Source organism: Lathyrus oleraceus, chromosome 3 (assembly GCF_024323335.1).
Source record: "Lathyrus oleraceus cultivar Zhongwan6 chromosome 3, CAAS_Psat_ZW6_1.0, whole genome shotgun sequence".
NCBI classification, from domain to species: Eukaryota; Viridiplantae; Streptophyta; class Magnoliopsida; order Fabales; family Fabaceae; genus Lathyrus; species Lathyrus oleraceus.
The window spans coordinates 34304766-34327899 of NC_066581.1; positions in this window are offsets into that span (position 1 = coordinate 34304766).

A 23134-nucleotide genomic window follows, 5' to 3' on the forward strand; every position below is an offset into this window, starting at 1 on the left:
TTTTATTTTTCTTCAAGCCCATAATTTGTCCTAAATCTATCAAATACATTGAACTCTAACAAATACTACTAAGTAATAAAATATATTGAACTCTAATAGATACTAATAAGTAATAAAATAAAATGATTTTGAAATTTTTTAACTATATTTTAAAAGTTTCAAATAATATAGTAAAATCAAAATTCCAAAAGTTTCCGATACAGAAATACTAATGTCTCAATTATTTGTCAGGTTCCATACTTTAAAATTGAGAAAAATTCAAATTCAAACATGAATTCAATTAATTCGGATTTTTTTTCCATTACACTCAAAGAAGATTGAAACGAGTATTAGCAGATATAGGTTGTGCTCCCTTGCCTAAATAGAGCAAGGCTAGCTAAACGAGTATTCGCAGATATAGCTTGTGCCCCTAACCTAAATAGAGCAAGGCTAGTTTAAGGAAAAAATTGACATCAATACCATGACATTGTATAGTATTATGCCAACATTAAACTCAATTGTATATTATGATAGAATTTTAAAATAGAGATAAAGTAACTTAAGCTAGGGCATTTTATAACGCATAGGTGTAATTTTGGTTCCGTTTGTTTCAATTTTAAAAAAAATAGATATTTAAGAAAAAATAGAGTTTATACAACTGTTTTTAAAAATATTATAAGTTTTTTATATTTGTTTTTTTAAAATTGAATGATTAATTTTGACATCTTATAAAATAAATATACATTATTGAATATCAAAACATAATCGAATTGTAAATTTTTAAAAAAATTATATCTCAAAAATAATTTTTATAAAAAATTATTTAAAATAACTTTATAATTAAATGAATTTTTAAAATTTTAATATTTTTTAATAAAATAATAAAATATTTAAAATAACATTTTAACAATAATTATTTCAACTAAATATTCATTTAAAGAATTTATAAATAGTTTCTTTGAAATTTTTATAACACAAAATTATGTTACACTATAAAAGTAATTTTAAAGAAACTAAAACAAAGGTGCTCTTTATAAATTGATTTAAGTTTGTGGTATAAATAAGAGTTTAATGGTAGTGCACTTTCATTGTAAAAAAGTATTACCCATATATTCAATCAAAATATTTTAAAATGTTAAATAATGTAAGTAATTTAAAATTTACGGACTGAATTGGCGGGATACATGGTTGTCATTGATTGATAATGTAAAAATAATTTATACTGTCAGTGCATCATCAATTTTCAACTTCATTCAACTGTTCTTTCAGACACATGGTAGAGTATTAGATATAGAGCGGAGTATTAGATTAGAGAGAATGACACGGTAGATTCAAATCAATTATAATAGTGCATTTATAGTGCTCGATAAAACACTTAGTATATCATGTTGTAAATAAATTATCAAATTATCAAATAACTAACTATATAAGTTTACAATGAGATTATAATGCATTTTTATTTGCTAGTAGTGTATAATATATATCTTATGCCTTCAAACTCTAAAACATGGTCAGTCACTTTTAGCTTGTGAAACACCTTTAACTTATTTCTAAGTTGTATAAATTTTGAGGAAGATATGGGTTTAGTGAGAACATCTTCCCGCTCATTTGTTCTAGAGCATGAACTATATCGAATTGTGTGGCAATAACTTTCTCTCACACCAAAAATAAGTCAATTTCCACTTGCTTAGACCTTATATGTAAGATAAGGTTGTGGGCCAATAACATAATTGACCGATTACCATATAGCATTAGAGATGGTTGAAGTGGAATACACGTGTCTTGAATGAGATTTTGAATTTCTATAAATTCAGCTAATACATGTGTCAAGATGCTATGTTCACACTCAGTGATGGATCAAGTTATAACAGGTTATTTTTTGGACCACCGTGAGATCAAGTTAGGGCCAAAGTAAATTGCAACTCTCCTTATATGAGTATTTGTCATAATGATCAGTTGGCTAGTCAACATCACAAAAGGCCTTCAAAAGAATGGGCAGAGTGATAGAAGTGGGATGAAAAAGTAAGCCATTACCAATGGTTCCTCTTGACTGCAATCCAATGAGCCTCTATAAGACTAGACATAAATTGATCTTGTAAGGTAGATAAATTTGAACACTCACATCACACTGTTTACTATGGATTTTAGTAAACAAGAATAAGTTTGATTTAACTTAAGGAATTAAACTCGAAAAGAATCCAAGGACATATTGTGCAAATTTTGAGTTTGAGACATGGAGATTTAAAGTCGAAAATAAAGGATTTGAAAGTAGAATTCGAGAAAAATAATAAATAACTTGAAAGTAAATACATTAATTCATAAAATGAAACACATGTGCATACATTCTTAGAGAACTATTTTCTCGCTAACACTTTGATATTTTGAGTTTCAGAATTTGTATATAATTGTGGACCCCTAAAAACACAAGTAAATGCTACTTATATATTAATCCTAACATACTTGTCTGCAACGGTTGACACATCAAATCATGTCACGTCTTTAATTCCATGCTATCTTTCTCTCGACAAACTTTAATATGTCTTTAAATAACTGTCTGATCTTATCCATTCGCTTCATTCTACCGTGATGACATCATGTGTAAAAACTTAAAATTTTACTAAGTTTAAAAACTAATAAATCTCTGGTTTCTAACTGCTTGGAAATTTCGACCAAAGCTAGCAACATAATCTGACAAAAATCAGTTTGTCTAAAAACACACACTTGGTCTCGTGGTCGAATGACCATTTTGACTTTAGAAGAAACCAAATCTTTAGTCTTCAAAAACTTCCAAATTCTTAAAATCAAGGTTCGTATCGAAAATTCAAGGTAACAATTCCCCCCCCCCCCCCCCCCCCCCCCCCCCCACCCAAAAAAAAACCATGTTTCGACTTTCCTCTTAATCTAAAGGAGAAAAATGGCATTTTTATATTATTTTTGACAATGTTCAAACCTTTTTGTTGACATCAGCGTCATCATTACAACTTTAATGTAGATTGTCATTTCCCACGGATTTCTTCAAAAATTCATCATTACTTATATTTTCTAGGAGGTCATGGGTTGCACGATTTCAATAACTCCCACCAACTCTCCCACTTCCTGAGAATGAAACGTTTCAGTTGTACATGCATTCTCCACGTGTCACATACTTGAGGGAAACTAATTATGTAAATACTCATTTCACAATTGTTTCGATCTTTTCACTCTTCTTCAGTCATAACATTTCACACAGAAAAAGCCCATCTCTTCTGCAACAAGGTTTTTTCAAAATTTAACAATGGAAGCTTTCACTTCATCCCTCAAAATAGATACTGGAAAAATCCTTTGGCGTTTATGATTCCAGCATCAGAAGATGACAAGGGAAGAGATTTTGTACTTAAACCACCGTTGGCCAAAGAGAAAATCACAATTTGGGCTAAGTAGCTACTCATCCATTCCTCCATTTCTGATAAACTTCTGGCGTTCTTAGGTATGTTTTCGACGGCTAAGTCACATCCTAGGAAAGTGATAAACTTTTTCCCTTGTTACCATGTCGATATGCCTTCTGCATTCGAAGAACACTCCCTCGACTTATCCTTCATGAAAATACCCATGCGTGTCTTCCGATCGCTGCCCCCATCTCAAAATAAGGAATATATAGCTTGACTAGACATGGTCCAAAATAGTAGGAAAAAACAATGGGAAGAAATAGGTATCTTCAATGTAATCTTATTGTCTATAACCGACCCTATGTATAAACTTGCCATGTTGCTTGTGTCAATCTTCTTTTGGAAGGTTCGACCAACACATTTTAATTTCCTTGTGAAATTCTTACATTGACATTGTTCGACGTATCAGCCGTTACGGGACTTCGACCCACAAATGAAACCTTCACCCCCACAATGGAAACTACAAATGAGTTCGTCTTTGAACATCCTAACTTTAAAAACTACATCATCGACCATCATCAAAAAAATACTGCAAAAGTCTCCGACCAAGAACATATATCCTTTCTAACTCTTTAGTTGTCTTATTTTTTCTTTTGTTCCAGTTCTTTACAAATAGCCAAAAATATATGTTCCCTTAGCAATCCAACTCCATGAAGCTCGAAAAATATCTCTTGGTAAGTTACTCTTAGCCAACTTATATCAATCAGTAGGTAGTGTTTCTTATAAATTTAAACACCTCCCCGAAATCAACAAAAAGTACCTTATCTCTGACCCCTTATGGCTTTTACAACTTTGGTTGAATGCCATATTCGAACCAAAGTTATAGATAACCACGTAGAGAGCTTTGATGGAAGAGAATGATTGTAGGAGCATCGAAGGCACTAGACTTTCCCTAACCACTCCCTATGATACTCCTTCAGAAATAACCTTCATGAAGTATATTAACTTGTTCCTCGAATCAACAACCTTCCTTTCAACCATGGCCCCCTTTGTAAATAGGTGAGTTGGCCCGACCTAGTTTCGAAACAGGTTTCCTGGCGTGACTCCATTTGCTGCTACAATGTCGAACTCTTTTTGGGCATCACTTCTAACCCATTACATTCCTCTCCAGTCATATTAAAATGGGAGCATATGGCTTTGGATTCATTGGTTACCAACCCAATATAGTATCAAGGCATTTTGGTTTCAGCCATATGTTGCCAAAGTCTCTTTATACTTGGGAGGACGACATTTTTTGGTAGGAGAGGAAATTTTTTACTCGGGAGTACATAGACTGCATGACGTTCGTTCTTCAACAATCTCTTGAGCTTCCTACCTTCCAATTCCAACCTTCCTTTTACTCCACAGTTGATTTTGATAATTAAGTAGCCGAAGCGATCAAAATCAAAAGGAAAGAAAGTTTAAAATCACACGGATGAGTTGAAATAACATACAAATTACAAATACACAATGAAACAATAATCGAATTGTAAAACAACAAAACACAATAAATACTCAAAACACATAAATGAAACCAAATAATACCATGTGCTTTCAGTATCCCCTTTTTTCATGTTTGGCAAAACTATGAGATTATTGTTGATGAAATAATCCAAAGAAAAAATTGGAATTTGTTGAAACATTAGTCAATCTGATGACTATCACACGATACTTTCTTTGAGTCGTAAAAGTTGTAAAGTCTCCCTACATTAAACACTTAATGCATGTAAATATCGGCAATAATTAAGCTACTTATCCCCCCTTTGTCAAATATCAAAAATGAGAGAACCAGACAAAACCATACAAACAGAATCCAAGCTAACACAAAAGGCAAAAACTTAATGTCACACTTAGTGAAACATGAACACAACCACACACATCTCATATAAGAATTAACACAAATATACAACATTAAAGAGATAACAAGATAAAATAAAAACTAAGTGAATATCAGAAATACCAAAACAACATGATTTAACATTATACAATTCACATGGTACTCAAAAGATGTTCTAATAAGCAAAGATCAAAAGATCACAAAATCATAGTTCAAACCAAAATAGACATGATAATAATAAACTACATATGTTAAATGTCCATGATATGAAATGTTACAAAACATCACACAAGATCATTTAGAAAGAAATCAGAGGATGGTGGAGGCGATGCAATAGCAACAACAATGTCTTTCAGGATAGGAATACTTATTGCAGTAGTGTCGTGATGGAAAATTAAGTTGTTACTGTAACACCCCGATAAAAATAAGATAATTATGTAAATTAAGTTAATAGTATATTTATTAATTTAATTAAACAATTGGATTATTATTATTGGATTATTATTATTATTATTATTGGAATAAAAGTTGGAATTAGAAAAGGTCCCATTTGGTAAAAAGAGGTTTTCACGTGAAAACAGAGAAACGACTCAAAAAGTGGAAAAGGGAAAAAGGGCAAAGAGCCAGAGAACAAGGGTTGAAGAGAGGAAGAGCTCGAAGCTAAAGGATTGCCGGATTAACTCAGGTAAGGGGGGTTTATCATCGTTTAATGGGTATTATGGGATAACATGTAATGGGTAGTGATAAACCATTGATTTGACTCTGATTAGAATGATGTATGCTGAAATTGTGAAATATTGGATGAACGCAATTTGGATCATAATTGAAGGAAATTCGTAGGAATTAGATATAATAATGTTAGAATTTGTGAAATTGAATAGGGTATGAATTGTGTTAGATGATATGACCGAATACTGTGTAAAATTGGACTGTGGCAGGTGGAATTGGAGAGATTTCGTAGCAGAGAAAACCATAGCAGATCTGGAAATCTGGTTTCTGGTCATACGCGTATGGCACTAGGCAATACGCGTATGAGATGGTCTGGTACGCGTATGGCATTAGGCAATACGCGTATGGATGAGGAAGATGATGTTTTGAACGTGGTTTGGTCTCTGTTGGTACGCGTATGGGGAAGTGATACGCGTAGCATACGCGTATGAGATGGAGTTACGCGTATGGGATTTGGTCAGGAGATGGGCCATACGCGTATGGGACTAGGCAATACGCGTATGGGCAGATTTGTGATTTTTCTGGGCTGTTGTTATGCAGTTTTTGGTTGTTCAGCTGCGTAATGTAATCTAGCTGATGTGTGATATAGTAGGGATCATTTCCCGTTGTTTTGAGCAGTGTAGGTATTAGTAGAGTGTGCTAATACTGTGATTATTAATTGGCATGACATGATATGATTTTGTGATAATATGCTGATGATGTATGATTGTATGCATAATGCTGTGAATGTATGTATTATGTGGAATGGACTGTTTTATGGCTTAGAGTGTGAGCATATGTCCATTGTGGATTGTTGTTAATGTTTGTATGCTAGGTGAGTTAGCGTGTATATTATGGCCTTTATGGTGGTAGCTACTTCCCATGGTGAGGAATTAGTGAGTGAATTATTGTGGATTGTTGTTGATGTTTGCATGCTAGGTGATTAGCGTGCATAGCATAGCCCTTGGGATGGTAGCTAATTCCCATGGTGAGGAATTAGTGAGTGAGTCACTAGGTCTCAAATGAGTGGGACTAGTGAGCTTGGTAGCCGTATCTGGATTTGATCGGTGAGGTTGAACTATATGTTCACGAATAGTCGGTACCGCATGCATGGAGTCTCATTGCATAATGTATGTAGGTATGGCATATAATATGAATGGATGTATTCCAATATTATACGTGTTGTTTTGGTGATTGTGTTGAGTATGATTTTGGAATTGATATTGCCGTTACTGATTTTGTGATCTGATTAGGGTGATTGAATGTGTTAACTTACTTAACATTACATGATAATTTATAATGCTTATTATATCGATTGAGGAACTCACCCTTACACTATGTTTCAGGTAACGAGCAGGGATTGAGTAGAAGCTAGTCCTTGGAGTCTAGTGTAGTTCCTTAGTGGGTCATGCTCTGGTAGATGTAACATCGGGACGGGATGTTTTACTTGTTTTTCATTTGATGATTGTTGAACAAGTTTACATGTAATGTGTTACATGTTTAGCATTGTTGTTAGACTTATCCGCTGCGAATTATGCAAATGTTTTATTTTGATTAAATAAATGAGCATGACAGTATATTTTGGAAAACGGTGTGAAGTGTCAAGTGTGGCACCCTTTTATTGCATATCTACTCTGATTTATGTTTTGATGTTTTAATTTAAATATGGGGTATTTTAGAAGGGTGTTACATTAGTGGTATCAGAGCATAGTCGGTCGAGTCGAGTCGTAATTATTCTGTTTCCCTGTACGTGATAGGTGTTGTGTAACCCTATCAGTACTTATTGTTTTAGCTTGTTGGGTTTTCAGAATAGAGATGGCTGGAAGAGGTAGAGACGATGCTGCGATTGCTGAGGCTCTGGGTATGCTAGCTGGAGTACTTGGAGGAAATCCGAATGTTGTGGGAATGGGAGCTGCTCGTCAACTGAGTGAGTTCCAGAAGAACAATCCTCCAATGTTCAAGGGAGCATACGATCCAGATGGTGCTCAGAAGTGGTTGAAGGAGATCGAGAGGATCTTCCGAGTGACTGAGTGTGCCGATAACCAGAAGGTCAGGTTCGGTACACATATGCTGTCAGAGGAAGCAGATGATTGGTGGGTTGCTACCCGCACTGAGTTGGAAGCTGCTGGGAGTGCTGAGATCACTTGGGCGGTGTTCAGAGAGAGATTCCTGAGGAAGTACTTTCCAGAGGATGTCAGAGGAAAGAAAGAGATAGAGTTCTTAGAATTGAAGCAGGGTAACCGGTCTGTTACTGAGTATGCTGCTAAGTTCACAGAGCTGTCGAAGTATTACACTCCCTATAACGAGGCTACTGGGGAATTTTCAAAATGTGTGAAGTTTGAGAACGGGTTACGTCCAGAGATCAAGCAGGCTATTGGGTATCAACGGATTAGAGTGTTTTCTGACCTGGTGGACTGTTGCAGGATTTTTGAACAGGATACCAAGGCTAGAGCAGAGAGCTATCAGCAGAGGGTTGATAGGAAAGGCAAGAATCAGAATGATCGTGGGAAACCGTATGCAGCTGGCAAAGGTTTCCAGAGACAGAGTGGGATGAAGAGGCCTAGTGGGGGAGACTCCAGTGCCCCTGCTAAGTGTTTCAGATGTGGTCAGGCTGGACATTGTATCCATGAGCGTACCAGTGCTGAGAAGAAGTGTTTCAAGTGTGGCAAAGGTGGTCATTTGGCTGCAGAGTGCCGGTTGAAGACTGTGACTTGCTTCAACTGTGGAGAGGTGGGTCATATCAGTCCACAGTGTTCTAAGCCGAAGAAAGAGAACCAGTCGGGAGGCAAGGTTTTTGCTTTATCGGGTTCTGAGATTTCTGCAGATGATCGTTTGATCCGAGGTACGTGTTATATTAATGGCTTTCCTTTTGTAGCTATTATTGACACAGGTGCGACTCATTCCTTTATATCCTTGGATTGTGCTGTGAAACTTAAGTTAGAGATATCTGAGATGCATGGAAGTATGGTGATTGATACTCCTGCGAAGGGTTCAGTGACTACTACTTCAGTTTGTTTAAATTGTCCTTTGAGTATTTTTGGTAGAGACTTTGGGATGGACCTAGTGTGTCTTCCACTAGTGCAGATTGATGTTATCCTGGGTATGAACTGGTTGGTGTTTAACCGAGTTTATATCAACTGTTTTGATAAAACTGTGATCTTTCCTGAGAGTGAGGAAGGAAAGAGTTTGTTTCTATCAGCAAGGCAGGTGAATGAGGCAGTAGCAGATGGGGCAGAGTTGTTTATGCTGTTAGCGACTTTGGAGGCTAAAGATAAATTGGTGATTTGCGATCTAGCCGTGGTGTGTGATTTTCCTGATGTGTTTCCTGAAGAAGTGAATGAATTACCGCCAGAGCGTGAAGTTGAGTTCTCGATTGATTTGGTACCTGGTACTAGACCGATATCGATGGCTCTGTACCGTATGTCTGCTGTTGAGTTAACTGAATTGAAGAGTCAGCTGGAAGATCTGTTGGATAAGAAATTCATTCGTCCGAGTGTGTCATCGTGGGGTGCACCAGTGTTATTGGTTAAGAAGAAAGAAGGTACTATGAGGTTGTGTGTGGACTACAGGCAACTGAACAAAGTGACGATCAAGAATCGGTATCCTTTGCCGAGGATTGATGATCTGATGGATCAGTTGGTTGGTGCGAGTGTGTTCAGCAAAATAGACTTGAGATCTGGGTATCATCAGATACGTGTGAAAACTGAGGATATTCAGAAGACTGCTTTCAGAACAAGGTATGGACATTATGAGTATTCTGTAATGCCTTTTGGTGTGACTAATGCGCCTGGGTATTTATGGAGTATATGAATAGGATTTTCCATCCGTATCTAGACAAGTTTGCTGTGGTGTTTATTGACGATATTTTGGTGTATTCGAAATCTGAAGAAGAGCATGCTGAACATTTGAGAGTGGTTTTAGGAGTTCTTCGAGAAAAGAAGTTGTTTGCTAAACTGTCTAAGTGTGAATTTTGGTTAGAAGAGGTTAGTTTTCTTGGTCATGTGGTTTCAAGAGGTGGTGTTGCAGTTGATCCTTCTAAGATAGAAGCGGTATCTAAGTGGGAAGCTCCGAAGTCAGTTTCTGAGATAAGGAGTTTTCTTGGACTTGCAGGTTATTATAGGAAATTTATTGAGGGATTTTCTAAGTTGGCGTTACCGTTGACGATGTTGACTAGAAAGGGGCAAGCGTTTGTTTGGGACTCAAAATGTGAAGAAGGTTTCCAAGAGTTAAAGAGAAGGTTAACTACTGCTCCTATTCTGATATTACCAAGTCCATCGGAACCATTTGAGGTTTACTGTGATGCTTCATTGTTGGGTTTGGGTGGTGTTTTGATGCAGAATAAGCAGGTTGTAGCTTATGCTTCGAGACAACTGAAGGTTCATGAGAGGAACTATCCGACACACGATTTAGAGTTGGCAGCTGTGGTATTTGTTCTGAAGTTATGGAGGCATTACTTGTATGGGTCAAGATTTGAGGTTTTTAGTGACCATAAAAGTTTAAAGTATTTGTTTGATCAGAAAGAGCTGAATATGAGACAGAGGAGATGGTTAGAGTTTCTGAAGGATTATGACTTTGGTTTGAATTACCATCCGGGTAAAGCAAACGTAGTGGCTGATGCATTGAGTCGGAAATCATTGCATATGTCTATGTTAATGGTTAAGGAATTGGATTTAATTGAGCAGTTTAGAGACTTGAGTTTGGTGTGTGAGAGTACGCACAATAGTGTTAAATTGGGAATGTTGAAGTTGACGAGTGGTATTCTGGATGAGATTAGAGAGGGTCAGAAATCCGATGTGCTTTTGATTGATAAGTTGACCCTAGTGAATCAAGGTCAAGGTGGTGAATTCAGAGTTGATGAGAATGGTGTCTTGAGATTTGGTAATCGGGTGTGTATTCCGGATGTTACCGAACTTAAGAAGAGTATTCTTGAGGAAGGACATCGTAGTGGCCTGAGTATTCATCCTGGGGCTACGAAGATGTATCATGATTTGAAAAAGTTATTTTGGTGGCCGAGAATGAAAAGAGAAATTGCGAGTTTTGTTTATTCTTGTTTGACTTGTCAGAAGTCAAAGATTGAGCATCAGAAGCCGTCTGGGCTAATGCAACCGTTGGTTATTCCAGAGTGGAAGTGGGATAGTATCAGTATGGATTTTGTTTCTGGTTTACCGAGGACAAATAAGAATTTTGAAGCTATTTTAGGTGATTGTTGACAGATTGACAAAATCGGCTCATTTCATTCCGATCAGAATGGATTATCCGTTAGAGAGATTAGTTGAGTTGTATATTGAGAAAATTGTAAGTTTGCATGGTATTCCGTCGAGTATTGTTTCGGACAGAGATCCTAGATTTACATCGAAGTTCTGGGAAGGTTTGCAGAGGGCTTTGGGAACTAAGCTGAGATTGAGTTCTGCATATCATCCGCAGACTGATGGTCAGACTGAGAGGACGATTCAGTCACTGGAGGATCTTTTGAGGGCTTGTGTTTTGGAAAAGGGAGGTGCTTGGGATTGTTATTTACCTTTGATTGAGTTTACCTACAACAATAGTTTTCATTCGAGCATTGGTATGGCACCGTTTGAAGCTTTGTATGGTAGGAGATGTCGGACACCTTTATGTTGGTATGAGTCCGGTGAGAGTGCTGTGGTTGGACCGGAGATTGTTCAACAAACTACGGAAAAGATTAAGATGATTCAGGAGAAGATGAGGATTGCTCAGAGTCGTCAGAAGAGTTATCACGACAAGAGGAGGAAGTCACTTGAGTTTCAAGAGGGAGACCATGTGTTTCTTCGTGTTACTCCGATAACAGGGGTTGGTCGAGCTTTGAAGTCGAAGAAGTTGACACCTCGATTTATTGGTCCTTATCAGATTTTGGAGAGGATAGGGGAGGTAGCCTATCGTATCGCTTTACCGCCGTCACTTGCGAATTTGCATGAGGTTTTTCATGTGTCTCAGTTGAGGAGGTACATTCCTGACCCGTCGCATATTGTCCAAGTAGATGATGTACAGATGAGAGATAACCTGACTGTTGAAACATCACCTATGAGGATCGAGGATCGAGAGTTGAAGCAGTTACGGGATAAATAGATTGCTTTAGTAAAGGTAGCTTGGGGAGGACCAGCAGGTGGCAATGTGACTTGGGAACTTGAGAGTCAGATGAAGGAGTCTTATCCGGAGTTATTCGCTTGAGGTATGTTTTCGAGGACGAAAACTCTTTTAGTGGGGGAGAGTTGTAACACCCCGATAAAAATAAGATAATTATGTAAATTAAGTTAATAGTATATTTATTAATTTAATTAAACAATTGGATTATTATTATTGGATTATTATTATTATTATTATTGGAATAAAAGTTGGAATTAGAAAAGGTCCCATTTGGTAAAAAGAGGTTTTCACGTGAAAACAGAGAAACGACTCAAAAAGTGGAAAAGGGAAAAAGGGCAAAGAGCCAGAGAACAAGGGTTGAAGAGAGGAAGAGCTCGAAGCTAAAGGATTGCCGGATTAACTCAGGTAAGGGGGGTTTATCATCGTTTAATGGGTATTATGGGATAACATGTAATGGGTAGTGATAAACCATTGATTTGACTCTGATTAGAATGATGTATGCTGAAATTGTGAAATATTGGATGAACGAAATTTGGATCATAATTGAAGGAAATTCGTAGGAATTAGATATAATAATGTTAGAATTTGTGAAATTGAATAGGGTATGAATTGTGTTAGATGATATGACCGAATACTGTGTAAAATTGGACTGTGGCAGGTGGAATTGGAGAGATTTCGTAGCAGAGAAAACCATAGCAGATCTGGAAATCTGGTTTCTGGTCGTACGCGTATGGCACTAGGCAATACACGTATGAGATGGTCTGGTACGCGTATGGCATTAGGCAATACGCGTATGGATGAGGAAGATGATGTTTTGAACGTGGTTTGGTCTCTGTTGGTACGCGTATGGGGAAGTGATACGCGTAGCATACGCGTATGAGATGGAGTTACGCGTATGGGATTTGGTCAGGAGATGGGCCATACGCGTATGGGACTAGGCAATACGCGTATGGGCAGATTTGTGATTTTTCTGGGCTGTTGTTATGCAGTTTTTGGTTGTTCAGCTGCGTAATGTAATCTAGCTGATGTGTGATATAGTAGGGATCATTTCCCGTTGTTTTGAGCAGTGTAGGTATTAGTAGAGTGTGCTAATACTGTGATTATTAATTGGCATGACATGATATGATTTTGTGATAATATGCTGATGATGTATGATTGTATGCATAATGCTGTGAATGTATGTATTATGTGGAATGGACTGTTTTATGGCTTAGAGTGTGAGCATATGTCCATTGTGGATTGTTGTTAATGTTGTATGCTAGGTGAGTTAGCGTGTATATTATGGCCTTTATGGTGGTAGCTACTTCCCATGGTGAGGAATTAGTGAGTGAATTATTGTGGATTGTTGTTGATGTTTGCATGCTAGGTGATTAGCGTGCATAGCATAGCCCTTGGGATGGTAGCTAATTCCCATGGTGAGGAATTAGTGAGTGAGTCACTAGGTCTCAAATGAGTGGGACTAGTGAGCTTGGTAGCCGTATCTGGATTTGATCGGTGAGGTTGAACTATATGTTCACGAATAGTCGGTACCGCATGCATGGAGTCTCATTGCATAATGTATGTAGGTATGGCATATAATATGAATGGATGTATTCCAATATTATACGTGTTGTTTTGGTGATTGTGTTGAGTATGATTTTGGAATTGATATTGCCGTTACTGATTTTGTGATCTGATTAGGGTGATTGAATGTGTTAACTTACTTAACATTACATGATAATTTATAATGCTTATTATATCGATTGAGGAACTCACCCTTACACTATGTTTCAGGTAACGAGCAGGGATTGAGTAGAAGCTAGTCCTTGGAGTCTAGTGTAGTTCCTTAGTGGGTCATGCTCTGGTAGATGTAACATCGGGACGGGATGTTTTACTTGTTTTTCATTTGATGATTGTTGAACAAGTTTACATGTAATGTGTTACATGTTTAGCATTGTTGTTAGACTTATCCGCTGCGAATTATGCAAATGTTTTATTTTGATTAAAATAAATGAGCATGACAGTATATTTTTGGAAAACGGTGTGAAGTGTCAAGTGTGACACCCTTTTATTGCATATCTACTCTGATTTATGTTTTGATGTTTTAATTTAAATATGGGGTATTTTAGAAGGGTGTTACATTAGTGGTATCAGAGCATAGTCGGTCGAGTCGAGTCGTAATTATTCTGTTTCCCTGTACGTGATAGGTGTTGTGTAACCCTATCAGTACTTATTGTTTTAGCTTGTTGGGTTTTCAGAATAGAGATGGCTGGAAGAGGTAGAGACGATGCTGCGATTGCTGAGGCTCTGGGTATGCTAGCTGGAGTACTTGGAGGAAATCCGAATGTTGTGGGAATGGGAGCTGCTCGTCAACTGAGTGAGTTCCAGAAGAACAATCCTCCAATGTTCAAGGGAGCATACGATCCAGATGGTGCTCAGAAGTGGTTGAAGGAGATCGAGAGGATCTTCCGAGTGACTGAGTGTGCCGATAACCAGAAGGTCAGGTTCGGTACGCATATGCTGTCAGAGGAAGCAGATGATTGGTGGGTTGCTACCCGCACTGAGTTGGAAGCTGCTGGGAGTGCTGAGATCACTTGGGCGGTGTTCAGAGAGAGATTCCTGAGGAAGTACTTTCCAGAGGATGTCAGAGGAAAGAAAGAGATAGAGTTCTTAGAATTGAAGCAGGGTAACCGGTCTGTTACTGAGTATGCTGCTAAGTTCACAGAGCTGTCGAAGTATTACACTCCCTATAACGAGGCTACTGGGGAATTTTCAAAATGTGTGAAGTTTGAGAACGGGTTACGTCCAGAGATCAAGCAGGCTATTGGGTATCAACGGATTAGAGTGTTTTCTGACCTGGTGGACTGTTGCAGGATTTTTGAACAGGATACCAAGGCTAGAGCAGAGAGCTATCAGCAGAGGGTTGATAGGAAAGGCAAGAATCAGAATGATCGTGGGAAACCGTATGCAGCTGGCAAAGGTTTCCAGAGACAGAGTGGGATGAAGAGGCCTAGTGGGGGAGACTCCAGTGCCCCTGCTAAGTGTTTCAGATGTGGTCAGGCTGGACATTGTATCCATGAGCGTACCAGTGCTGAGAAGAAGTGTTTCAAGTGTGGCAAAGGTGGTCATTTGGCTGCAGAGTGCCGGTTGAAGACTGTGACTTGCTTCAACTGTGGAGAGGTGGGTCATATCAGTCCACAGTGTTCTAAGCCGAAGAAAGAGAACCAGTCGGGAGGCAAGGTTTTTGCTTTATCGGGTTCTGAGATTTCTGCAGATGATCGTTTGATCCGAGGTACGTGTTATATTAATGGCTTTCCTTTTGTAGCTATTATTGACACAGGTGCGACTCATTCCTTTATATCCTTGGATTGTGCTGTGAAACTTAAGTTAGAGATATCTGAGATGCATGGAAGTATGGTGATTGATACTCCTGCGAAGGGTTCAGTGACTACTACTTCAGTTTGTTTAAATTGTCCTTTGAGTATTTTTGGTAGAGACTTTGGGATGGACCTAGTGTGTCTTCCACTAGTGCAGATTGATGTTATCCTGGGTATGAACTGGTTGGTGTTTAACCGAGTTTATATCAACTGTTTTGATAAAACTGTGATCTTTCCTGAGAGTGAGGAAGGAAAGAGTTTGTTTCTATCAGCAAGGCAGGTGAATGAGGCAGTAGCAGATGGGGCAGAGTTGTTTATGCTGTTAGCGACTTTGGAGGCTAAAGATAAATTGGTGATTTGCGATCTAGCCGTGGTGTGTGATTTTCCTGATGTGTTTCCTGAAGAAGTGAATGAATTACCGCCAGAGCGTGAAGTTGAGTTCTCGATTGATTTGGTACCTGGTACTAGACCGATATCGATGGCTCTGTACCGTATGTCTGCTGTTGAGTTAACTGAATTGAAGAGTCAGCTGGAAGATCTGTTGGATAAGAAATTCATTCGTCCGAGCTTAAGAAGAGTATTCTTGAGGAAGGACATCGTAGTGGCCTGAGTATTCATCCTGGGGCTACGAAGATGTATCATGATTTGAAAAAGTTATTTTGGTGGCCGAGAATGAAAAGAGAAATTGCGAGTTTTGTTTATTCTTGTTTGACTTGTCAGAAGTCAAAGATTGAGCATCAGAAGCCGTCTGGGCTAATGCAACCGTTGGTTATTCCAGAGTGGAAGTGGGATAGTATCAGTATGGATTTTGTTTCTGGTTTACCGAGGACAAATAAGAATTTTGAAGCTATTTTAGGTGATTGTTGACAGATTGACAAAATCGGCTCATTTCATTCCGATCAGAATGGATTATCCGTTAGAGAGATTAGTTGAGTTGTATATTGAGAAAATTGTAAGTTTGCATGGTATTCCGTCGAGTATTGTTTCGGACAGAGATCCTAGATTTACATCGAAGTTCTGGGAAGGTTTGCAGAGGGCTTTGGGAACTAAGCTGAGATTGAGTTCTGCATATCATCCGCAGACTGATGGTCAGACTGAGAGGACGATTCAGTCACTGGAGGATCTTTTGAGGGCTTGTGTTTTGGAAAAGGGAGGTGCTTGGGATTGTTATTTACCTTTGATTGAGTTTACCTACAACAATAGTTTTCATTCGAGCATTGGTATGGCACCGTTTGAAGCTTTGTATGGTAGGAGATGTCGGACACCTTTATGTTGGTATGAGTCCGGTGAGAGTGCTGTGGTTGGACCGGAGATTGTTCAACAAACTACGGAAAAGATTAAGATGATTCAGGAGAAGATGAGGATTGCTCAGAGTCGTCAGAAGAGTTATCACGACAAGAGGAGGAAGTCACTTGAGTTTCAAGAGGGAGACCATGTGTTTCTTCGTGTTACTCCGATAACAGGGGTTGGTCGAGCTTTGAAGTCGAAGAAGTTGACACCTCGATTTATTGGTCCTTATCAGATTTTGGAGAGGATAGGGGAGGTAGCCTATCGTATCGCTTTACCGCCGTCACTTGCGAATTTGCATGAGGTTTTTCATGTGTCTCAGTTGAGGAGGTACATTCCTGACCCGTCGCATATTGTCCAAGTAGATGATGTACAGATGAGAGATAACCTGACTGTTGAAACATCACCTATGAGGATCGAGGATCGAGAGTTGAAGCAGTTACGGGATAAAGAGATTGCTTTAGTAAAGGTAGCTTGGGGAGGACCAGCAGGTGGCAATGTGACTTGGGAACTTGAGAGTCAGATGAAGGAGTCTTATCCGGAGTTATTCGCTTGAGGTATGTTTTCGAGGACGAAAACTCTTTTAGTGGGGGAGAGTTGTAACACCCCGATAAAAATAAGATAATTATGTAAATTAAGTTAATAGTATATTATTAATTTAATTAAACAATTGGATTATTATTATTGGATTATTATTATTATTATTATTGGAATAAAAGTTGGAATTAGAAAAGGTCCCATTTGGTAAAAAGAGGTTTTCACGTGAAAACAGAGAAACGACTCAAAAAGTGGAAAAGGGAAAAAGGGCAAAGAGCCAGAGAACAAGGGTTGAAGAGAGGAAGAGCTCGAAGCTAAAGGATTGCCGGATTAACTCAGGTAAGGGGGTTTTTCATCGTTTAATGGGTATTATGGGATAACATGTAATGGGTAGTGATAAACCATTGATTTGACTCTGATTAGAATGATGTATGCTGAAATTGTGAAATATTGGATGAACGAAATTTGGATCATAATTGAAGGAAATTCGTAGGAATTAGATATAATAATGTTAGAATTTGTGAAATTGAATAGGGTATGAATTGTGTTAGATGATATGACCGAATACTGTGTAAAATTGGACTGTGGCAGGTGGAATTGGAGAGATTTCGTAGCAGAGAAAACCATAGCAGATCTGGAAATCTGGTTTCTGGTCATACGCGTATGGCACTAGGCAATACACGTATGAGATGGTCTGGTACGCGTATGGCATTAGGCAATACGCGTATGGATGAGGAAGATGATGTTTTGAACGTGGTTTGGTCTCTGTTGGTACGCGTATGGGGAAGTGATACGCGTAGCATACGCGTATGAGATGGAGTTACGCGTATGGGATTTGGTCAGGAGATGGGCCATACGCGTATGGGACTAGGCAATACGCGTATGGGCAGATTTGTGATTTTTCTGGGCTGTTGTTATGCAGTTTTTGGTTGTTCAGCTGCGTAATGTAATCTAGCTGATGTGTGATATAGTAGGGATCATTTCCCGTTGTTTTGAGCAGTGTAGGTATTAGTAGAGTGTGCTAATACTGTGATTATTAATTGGCATGACATGATATGATTTTGTGATAATATGCTGATGATGTATGATTGTATGCATAATGCTGTGAATGTATGTATTATGTGGAATGGACTGTTTTATGGCTTAGAGTGTGAGCATATGTCCATTGTGGATTGTTGTTAATGTTGTATGCTAGGTGAGTTAGCGTGTATATTATGGCCTTTATGGTGGTAGCTACTTCCCATGGTGAGGAATTAGTGAGTGAATTATTGTGGATTGTTGTTGATGTTTGCATGCTAGGTGATTAGCGTGCATAGCATAGCCCTTGGGGTGGTAGCTAATTCCCATGGTGAGGAATTAGTGAGTGAGTCACTAGGTCTCAAATGAGTGGGACTAGTGAGCTTGGTAGCCGTATCTGGATTTGATCGGTGAGGTTGAACTATATGTTCACGAATAGTCGGTACCGCATGCATGGAGTCTCATTGCATAATGTATATAGGTATGGCGTATAATATGAATGGATGTATTCCAATATTATACGTGTTGTTTTGGTGATTGTGTTGAGTATGATTTTGGAATTGATATTGCCGTTACTGATTTTGTGATCTGATTAGGGTGATTGAATGTGTTAACTTACTTAACATTACATGATAATTTATAATGCTTATTATATCGATTGAGGAACTCACCCTTACACTATGTTTCAGGTAACGAGCAGTGATTGAGTAGAAGCTAGTCCTTGGAGTCTAGTGTAGTTCCTTAGTGGGTCATGCTCTGGTAGATGTAACATCGGGATGGGATGTTTTACTTATTTTTCATTTGATGATTGTTGAACAAGTTTACATGTAATGTGTTACATGTTTAGCATTGTTGTTAGACTTATCCGCTGCGAATTATGCAAATGTTTTATTTTGATTAAATAAATGAGCATGACAGTATATTTTGGAAAACGGTGTGAAGTGTCAAGTGTGACACCCTTTTATTGCATATCTACTCTGATTTATGTTTTGATGTTTTAATTTAAATATGGGGTATTTTAGAAGGGTGTTACAGTTACTACCAAGATAGTCAACAAAGCTCGTCAACACTTCAATCTGATTACCCATACGTCCTTTTGAAGCTTGGATCTCTTCCTTCATCTTCACTCTATTCTCTTCACCAATATGAACATGCGCATCAATGCGAGTCATGATGTGATCCTCTCTAATATGGTTATCTGCAAGAATCTTCTGAAGCACATCATCCAAAAGTTTCTTCTCATCGACAGACGTAGAAGCATCAACATTTCCACCAACGTTAGACGACCCAATTGTCTCAGTGACTTCCTTCTCAAGAATCTTATCATCATAAATTTGCTTGCCAGAATCTTATAAATAATAATAATCACCATTCAAGTCCTTATAGTACCTCACCTTTGCCACAACACCATAATCAAGAATTTTTGGAGACTCAATAAGATCTTCCTCCCTGCAATCAATACCATTAAGCTACAAAATCATTTGAACAAAGGAAGAAAAGTAGATGGGTCTCTTATGGTTATCCCTACAATAAATCATTATACCAATAATGAACCTAACCCAATTATTATTAGCCCTTTCAACATTGTGAATAATACACCACATCAGAAACAAGCCAATATCATCAACCTTGCTAGGGTTTCCTGGTTTCCTAGCCAAAATCTTCACTTCAATCTAGTGAATCAATCTCACGACAAACTTGATCTGATTGATTCTCAATATTGACATTTCCATATGTTCACAAACAGACTTAGAAATTTAAATAAAAAAAGAAACTTTATCATAGTTATTTTCTTTTGTATTTGACAGATTGGTAACTTCACTTTTCAATCCAAAATAAGTGGTGAAATCAGAGTAGTTGAATCTCACAACCTTGTTCTTGAACATGTTTTCTAAACCTTCAGTGGTGAGTTCTAGATTTCAATAAAATAACTTAAAATAATAAGGGTTGTACTTCCTATTTATTCTAATGAATGATAACAAATTGTTGTCAACGAATGATTTCAGAAACTTTGTTTTCAACTCATTTTCAGCAGAACTATTGATAAAATACTCAGGGTTTGCGGGTTTGTTAAGAAACTTATCTAGGTACTTTTACATACTATCCTCAAGTAACAAGTGAGCAACATTACCACAAAGTATAGACAGAGAAAATGAACCTGATGTAGATGAACACTTGGTCTTCTCACTTAAAACTTCATTTGTGGATGCCTGAATGCCTTGAACTTTCGTCCTTGACCTTTTTTGAATAGGGGTCGGGGCTATGAATCAATAACATGTTACTTGTTCTTTTGCTTGTCAAGCCTCCCATGGTATCCATTCTCATAAGATATAATGATGGAAAGGTGATGATGTGAAATGAGATGGTAGATGATGACGATGATGAGAAATGATACATGAAAGTGATTCTAAAAACTTGCTCAGGCTATGGTTTTGGATGATAAAAAATAAAATAAAAATGAAATGAAGTTTGAGACAATGAAAAAGTTAATACAAGTGAATTCATTGTGACCTTTTAGGTTTTGATTCAAATTAAGTTTACAATTTGATTCGAATCAAAATGAATAGATTTGAAACACACATAAAATGATTCAAATCACGAGCTAAGTGTAAAGTGTTTTATTAAAATAAAAAACAAACGTCTCAAGTCCTGGAAAAATGATCCCGATCACGGGTTTTGTTAAAAACCATTTATTCGAATCAAAATGCTAAAATTTTGAAAAATTTGAATGAGAATGAGACTTTCACATAGGTACCAAAAACACTTGAAATCCTTTTTAATGTTTATGAGGGAAAATATAATTTTATGTTATGAATGAGTGAAAAATAATTGAGCTTTTTATAATAAAAATGCTAAAATGAATTTTAATGCAAATGTGTTTTAATGTAAATGCACAAGTTGTTTTTAATGCATGGTAATGATGTGGATGCATTAATGTATGAACGATGCAGATGAATGCAATGAACAGACGACAGAAATGATAAACCGATGTGTTATGATTTATCAATTAATAAATGAATGCACAAACGTAACACATACATAAACATAACACATCACAAACATATACAAATCACACAACACACAAGGCAAAAGAATGAATACTCTATTTCATACGCAAAAGAAATAAAGGAGGGTTGAAGCGATCATACCAATTTCGACGATATAAGCTTAACTTGCGGATTACAAAACCAAATGGAAATCAACAACAAGAATAATCATATGCTTTAAACATGAACATTCAAATATGAATTCGATATAACTCCTCTTGAACTTCTAAATATTATCATCAAATTCTCCTTCATAAAGCTTCAGACGAACTTGAAACGACAATACTATGATTATTACTAGTTAACACAACTTGTCAATCTCGATTCACTGATTCAAATCTTGGGAGATTATTAAGAACTTCAAGTACATTCCTCGAATCTTTTGTAGTTAGTTGAAACATCAGAGAATCATTGCCAATAGTCACAACATTGCCTTCATATTCTTTTTACAACGATCTTGGAAGACTGGGTCATAGGACAATTCTTTTGTTTATAATTCCTTTCTCATAATACTTTCCAACACGTTGTAGTGTGAATGCATGACCATAAAATTAGGATCAATATGGAACAACCTTTAAGAAACAATGTCAAACATACTGCACATATCTCAGAAAAATTGTTAGTTTAATCCTATATGAATCGAAACTTAGAGAACATCTTAAGTATAATTAATGCGTTGAGGAAAATCCTAGTAAGGTTTTACTTTGAATTAATCAATGTAATATATTGCGATGAATAATCAAACATAATCAACTCAATGTAGTTTCATATGGATTAATTGAATTACATAAGATTCCATAACATTTGAGAAACTCGTATAGGATCGTAGAAACCATATACTTAACTTTTGGAGTTGCTATACTTTGATCAAAAGCGAGCTCTGGTACCAATTATTGGGTGAGAATATGGAAACAACAATGTATAAGGGGATGGGGGGGGGGGGGGGGGGGTTAATAGACCCAAAATCCTTTTATACAATTTGAAAAACTTTCTAGGTCTCATATAACATAATATAAGATTTTAAAAAGCGCGAAAGAAAAACACAAAAACAAGAGCTTAGAAGCATCTAAATGAATAAAGCCACATGAAATGGTACATAAAGTAACCATGAGATTGATTGCTTCTAGTGCAAATCACTTACATAAGTCGCTTTAAAGAAAGCGATTTAAAAACACTTTACTTAGATATTCTTAACAATGCATAATTGACTTCATGATGATTCCTTAAGATTGATACACCATATACCTAAGATTATACGTTAAATCACTATAAGCACAATCTACCCCATATGATATACAGTCACTGCAATCTTGCAAATATGCATCAACAAATATGGAGTGAATGAATGCTTAAAAGGATAGGAACGATAAAGATACACAAAGATATATAGTGTTTCAACATTCGTTCTCGCTATGCCTAAATGCACTCTTCAATGGATGATACCATCGGAACATAATCACAATCTTCTACTATGATGATAAAATTATTATAGCGTTTTGATTACAAAGAACTATCACACGATAATTCCTTCTGATGAAGCAGACACTAAACTGCTAAGATAATAAAAGACCCCTCAAGATCTTGATCCAATGACTTCACTAATTGATTTGATGTTTTCCTTCTCTTTGATGCTTTCTGCAAGTGCATGAAATGTATCGGGGTAATATAAAAGGTTGTCGAACCCACAGAGAACAATGATCAATCTTATCGCTAACCACAATTGCTATGTAAATTTAAGGCTAATCGGATTTAGACGAGAAGGAGAATTAAAAGAAAAAATAAAGCAAGTTGGTTTAAAATATTTAATAAACAGAGACCAAAATGTGATTTTCGGGGTACCTTCAGGACTCAGATAAATGT